This window comes from Mandrillus leucophaeus, unplaced genomic scaffold, assembly GCF_000951045.1.
Source record: "Mandrillus leucophaeus isolate KB7577 unplaced genomic scaffold, Mleu.le_1.0 Scaffold214, whole genome shotgun sequence".
In the NCBI taxonomy this organism is placed as follows: Eukaryota; Metazoa; Chordata; class Mammalia; order Primates; family Cercopithecidae; genus Mandrillus; species Mandrillus leucophaeus.
In genome coordinates this window covers 2,494,983-2,500,917 of record NW_012102188.1, presented here as the reverse complement: position 1 = coordinate 2,500,917, position 5,935 = coordinate 2,494,983, and the positions used below count along the sequence as shown (strand labels likewise).

Genomic DNA, 5,935 nt, shown 5'->3' with positions numbered 1-5,935 from the left:
TCCCCTGACTCCTCACCCAACTTGCCCTAAATCAAAACTACCTACCTGTGTTCACCCCTAGGGAAACTCTGACTTCCTTGATTCCCAGGATCTCCCTAGGCATTAGGAAAGTCACCCACTGACTAACCTGCCTGGAGGTATCTATACTTTTATAAGACGACAAAAGGACTTTCTATAAAGTAGATTTCATGCAGTGCAAATGGGAAAAAAAACTGAAGATTATGCTGGAGATGGGGAAAAGTTCAATGTCTGTTTCTGAAGCCGTGACTCATTCAGAGTGAGCAGAACTAGTTACTAATTTGTCAACGAGAACATTTCTCATCTATTCACATAGAATTACCTTAGTCAACTATTCCTCTTAAAGGTCCTTTATAACAAAAGCAGTTTTTCATTTTAATTTTCAAAAATCATTTGAGTTAGTTCTGGCCTAACTTAGAGCTCAAGGTAATGTTCCTGCCAAATAGTATATATGCAGCTAAGGGAAAATGTCACCATGCACAGCTTCTATTTGTCTATGAGAAAACTGGGATAGTTTTCTCATGGACACTCACTAAACATTCAAGGTATCCATCAATATACTCCCTACCTAATATTTCACAATTTGTGAACTCTTTCTATGCAACAGACACTCTAAGACAATAGGACTTTCTTGCTATCCCCATAAATACAGACCACACAGAGGGCAGGATAAACTTGACCTGATTCTTAAGGGAGGAAGGTAAAGGAAATCAGAGAATAGCCACATTTCCACCTTATCTTTGATAAGCTCCTTGGTTATGTGAAGTTAGGCTGAAACTAGTGTGAAGGGACTGGGAACCCCATCCTACCTGGCACAGACCAGGCAGCCTATTTACTAAAAATAATACCAACAAAGTATAAGTGCTATATCCCAAGCTATTAAATCTTATTTGTTTTACGGTGTTTAACATTAGAATTTAACAGTTTACTTTTGTCATTATGACTATGAGATATGTGATTCCTCCTCCATAATCCTTAAATCAGTAGTAGATACAAATCCTAAAAAATATTAAATTTTCCAAATAAAGCATTATCTAAATCAACCTTCCAGATGTAATCAGAAGAAAGTGTAAGAATTAAAGTTCTCATTACAAAAGCTTTGCGCATCAGGCATTTTATACTAGGAATGCCCAAAATCTAAAGCAGAGACAAATTACATTAATATGGTTGAAAACAAGGGTCCTGTACATATTCTTGAAGAGAGGGAATCTATCCTGCAGTAGATTATAAAAATTTAAGAGCATCCTTCTCCTTCTTTCCCACACACCAAAATATAATCAATCAATCAATCAATTAATCCAAACAGAGTCTGGGACTACGTTATAATGAAAATCAGTCTGGGAATATCTGAAAAGTATGAGACTATCAGTGTTACAGCCTAGGGAAGGTGGGGCTTCATTAGAACATACATGTAGATGAACAAACAGCTTCTGGCTGCCTGCAAGCATTTATAATTTATTCATTTAACATTCAGCAAGAGTAAAATTGTCCAAGATAACATACTTTCCATATAAAAAAAATCAACACCTGTCCTCAAAGATATATGAGTATGGCTATGGAGGATACAAAGAATAACACAGGTTGCTCTTCCTGAAGGCAGATCATTTAATTAAGGACGAAAAAATGCAGAGCTTACTTGATGCAAAAGGTTAACAACACAAAAACATAAATTAGGAGGTACTGCAAGGTAGCATATGACCAAATGCCAAATGAGAAGTAGTCTGGCTGCCAGGGGCTGGGGTTCTCTGGGAAAGCTTCAGAGGAAGTAGCATGGGAACTGAGTCTTTCATTATACTACAATGATTATAGGATCTCCAGATGAAGAGATGGGAATATCCGAAGGCGTGGAGATGGTAATTAACAGGACATGAAAGGAAAGAATTAAGAATCACAACTTCAAGACAGAAAGTAAAACAAATGAGAGAAGCCTCTTAGGTACAAAAATTATCCTCACTGAAGAATAACTGAGAAGGAATGAGAAAAAAAGTTCAGAAGCATTGTAGCTAAAACAGAAAATGACAAATGTGGACAGGAATTGCAAAGATTTAGACACCACTTAAAAGGTAAGGATAACTGAAGAAGGGGAAAATTACGGCTGTTTCTCAAGAGAGGAAAAGGCAGCCAATGGACTGTACTCAACACTGTTTCAAGATCCACTATCTCAGTCAGCAATAACTAATTATACAGTCAGGATCTCCTGAATCATAAAATGATGCAATTCCCTAATAAGGGGCATGGTGGAGATAATGGCAGGGACAATATGACACAAAGCAATCTCACGATCACTAGCTGTGATTCCTTGAGCGAGACACTAAACTTACCTGAAGTGTTTTTTTTTTTTTTTTTAAGAAAGAGTCTCACTCTGTCGCCAGACTGCAGTGTAGTAGTACGATCTCGGCTTACCGCAACCTCCACCTCCCAGGTTCAAGCGATCCTCCTGCCTCAGCCTCCCGAGTAGCTGGGACTACAGGTGCACGCAACCATGCCCAGCTAATTGCTGTATTTTTAGTAGAGACGGGGTTTCACCATGAGGTCATGAGGTCTTGATCTCTTGACCTCATGATCCGTCTGTCTGGGTCTCCCAAAGTGCTGGGATTACAGGTGTGAGCGACTGTGCTCAGCTACTTCCCTGAGTTGTAATATCCTCTTCTATTAATAAAAGGTCTGGGCTGGGCACGGTGGCTCATGCCTGTAACCCCAACACTTTGGGAGATTGAGACAGGTGGATCACCTGAGGTTGGGAGTTCAAGACCAGCTTGATCAACATGGAGAAACCCCGTGTCTACTAAAATTACAAAAAATTAGCCAGGTGTTGTGGCGCATGCCTGTAATCCCAGCTACTCGGGAGGCTGGGGTATGAGAATCGTTTGAACCAGGAGGTGGAGGTTGCAGTAAGCTGAGATCACGCTACTGAACTCCAGCCTGGGTGACAGAGCAACACTCCGTCTCCAAAAAAACGAGAGCGAGAAATGAAGAGAAATACTATGTACATGATTTAGAAAATTCAACACAGTAAAGCTATCAATTCTCCCTAAATTGATATAAACATTTAATGTAATTCCTCTCAAAATCCCAGCAAAATTATTTGTAAATATAGATAAGATGATTCTAAAACTTACACAAAAAGGCACAGAACTAGAGTACCCAAAAATCTGGGGGAGAGGGGAATCCAGTGGGAGAAATTAGTCTACCTTATTTCAGATGTACACAGCCACAGGAATCAAGACTGTGTGCTAATGGAGAACCCAGAAACAGACTGAAATAGACCCACACAAATATGCTCAACTGACTTTTGACAAAAGTGCATCAACAATTCAGTAATTGAAAGCGAGTCTATTCAACAAACGGTGCTGGAGCAACTGGACATCCATAGGCCAAAAAATGGCCCTCAACTTAAGTCTGACACCTAACAGAAAAATTAACTCAAAATGGGTCATAACATAAATATGAAATATAAACTATAAAACTTTTAGGAAAAAAACACAAGAAAATCTTTGGGATCTAAGGTTAGGCAAAGAGTTCTTAAACTTGACACCAAAAGCACAGTCCATAAAAGGAAAAAATGACAAATTTCAACAACATTTAAAAATTTTGCTTTGCAAAATACCCTATTAGAAGATGAAAAGATAAACTACAGACTGAGAGAAAACATTTGCAGATGACATATCTGAGAAAGGACTGGAATTTATTATGCCTGAAAAACTTTAAACCCAACAGAAAAAAAAAAATCTAACTAGAAAATAGGCAACATGTTGGGAGGCTGAGATGGGACGATCACTTGAGCCCAGGAGTTTGAGACCAGCCAGGGCAACATGGTCACACCCCTGCCTCTACAAAAAATACAAAAATTAGCCGGGTGTGGTGGTGCACACCTATAGTCCTAGCTACTTGGGGTGGCTGAGGCAGGAGGATCGCTTGAGCCCAGGAGGTCGAGGCTGAGGTTGAAGTGAGCCATGTTGGCACCACAGCACCCTAGCCTGGGTGACAATGTGAGAAATGCAAGTTAAAATCACCATGAGGTGTCACCATACACCTATAAGAATGGCTAAATTAAAAATAGGGACAACACCAAATGCTGGTGAGGATGTGCAGAAACTGGACCTCTCCTACTCTTCTGGTGGGGATGGAAAATAATACAGCCATTCTGAGAAAGTTTGGCAGTTTCTTATAAAACTAAGCATGCAATTACCATATGACCCAACAATTGTATTCCTGGGCATCTATCCCAGAGAACTAAAGACTTATGCTTACATTATGAGTTACTGTACATGAATGTTTATAGCAGCTTTATTCCCAAGAGCCAAAAACTGAAAACAACCTAGATGTCCTTCAAACTGTGGCACAATCATACCATGGAATACGACGTCAGCAAACTACAGATACATGCAACAACCTGGATGAATCTCCAGAACTTTGCTGAGTAAAAAAAAATCCAACCTCAAAAGGTTACTAACTGGGTGATTCCATTATATAAGTCTTGGAATGACAAAACTATAGGAATAAAAACGAATCACTGATTGTCTGGGGTTAAGGAGGAGGCAGGGCAGGAAAGAAGTGAGTGTGGTTATAAAAAGGCACTATGGGATCCTCTTGGTCCTGGGAACATCCTTTATCTTCACCGTAGCAATCAATGACAATATCTTGGTTGTGATATCATACTATGGGTTTGCCAGATATTACTGTGGAAAGCTGGGTAAAGGGTTCTCTCTATACTGCATTATTTCTTACAACTGCATACGAATCTACAATTAATGCAAAATAAAGTTTAATTCGAAAATAAGTTAGTCTCAAAGCAAATTAAGTACAATTAAAAAGAAATCTAACATCAGCTAAATGAAGTGCTCTCTTCTGCTCAAGCGTGTCTGGATACGTACTCTACGAATCAAAGAGTTTATAAAACACATTTTCCTCACCAGGACCCCTCAATTCTCCCTCACTCACACATGCACACAAACACAGCAACTGAGACAAGGGGGTCCAAACAGAAAATTTGAGATTTTTTAAAATACGCGATGGAATGAAGAGAGACCTGGGCTGAATCGGGGAGAAAAATCTTTGTCCAGGTTCTATAAAACAAACCAACGGTGTCACTTTGGAAGGATCCTCTAATCTCTCAGCCTACAATCTGAACTCTTTCTACAATTTAAACTTCTCATGTAGGAGGCTGCTTAGGAGAGTAGTTCTCAAACTTTTTGGTCTCCAGTCTCCAAAGGGCTTTTGTTTACATAGATTAAAACCACTAACGTTTACTATCAGAAATTAAAAGGGAGAATTTGTTTGTAAGAATACACAGACCGGAGCTTGCAGTGAGCTGAGATCCAGCCACTGCACTCCAGCCTGGGCGACAGAGCGAGACTCCGTCTCAAAAAAAAAAAAAAAAAAAAAAAAAAAGAATACACAGACATCGGCCCTCCAAACGGTGGTATCATTCCATATCATGTAGCCTTTGGAAAACTCGATGTACAGGTCCTTGGTACTATTACGAAAATAGTTGTAACGACACTTTGAAAACCGCTGGCTTACTAGCAAGCGAAATAAATATACAAAAGTAACTGGAAAGGTTCAAAACAATGAACAAACGCGTTCTTTTAGAGTACAAAAGAGTCAAGGCGGGAAAAAAAACGGTTCGGAGGAAAACTTGGACGACCACACCATTGGGTAAAACGCGAAAGCTTTTGAAAAGCCAGGGAAGCCGGGCTTTCTCCCGGCGGCAGGGAGGCTGGGAAGTGCTCACGGCTGTAAAAGATGACCGCTATTCAACCAGTCCGCACAGCGCCCTCAACACCGTTACAGCCATGAGAGACCCACAATCACCGCTGTGGGTTTAACTTTTGGCAAAGACCGGGAAGTCGTTCAAGAAGAACTCCCCCACCGTCCCGACGCTGGCACCGCGCCCCGTGCCCCGCGAGCCGGGGTC

At 40.4% G+C, this 5,935-nt stretch overlaps 1 protein-coding gene across 1 annotated transcript in view; it reads right to left on the bottom strand.

Moving 5' to 3' along the window:
* Positions 1 to 5,935, bottom strand: part of SEPT10 (septin 10) — an 83,885-nt gene extending 77,950 nt beyond the window's left edge. The window contains exon 1 of the mRNA XM_011980537.1: positions 5,753 to 5,935. The gene's annotated coding sequence lies outside the window, so the exon portion shown is untranslated. The remainder of the gene's footprint in view (positions 1 to 5,752) is intronic.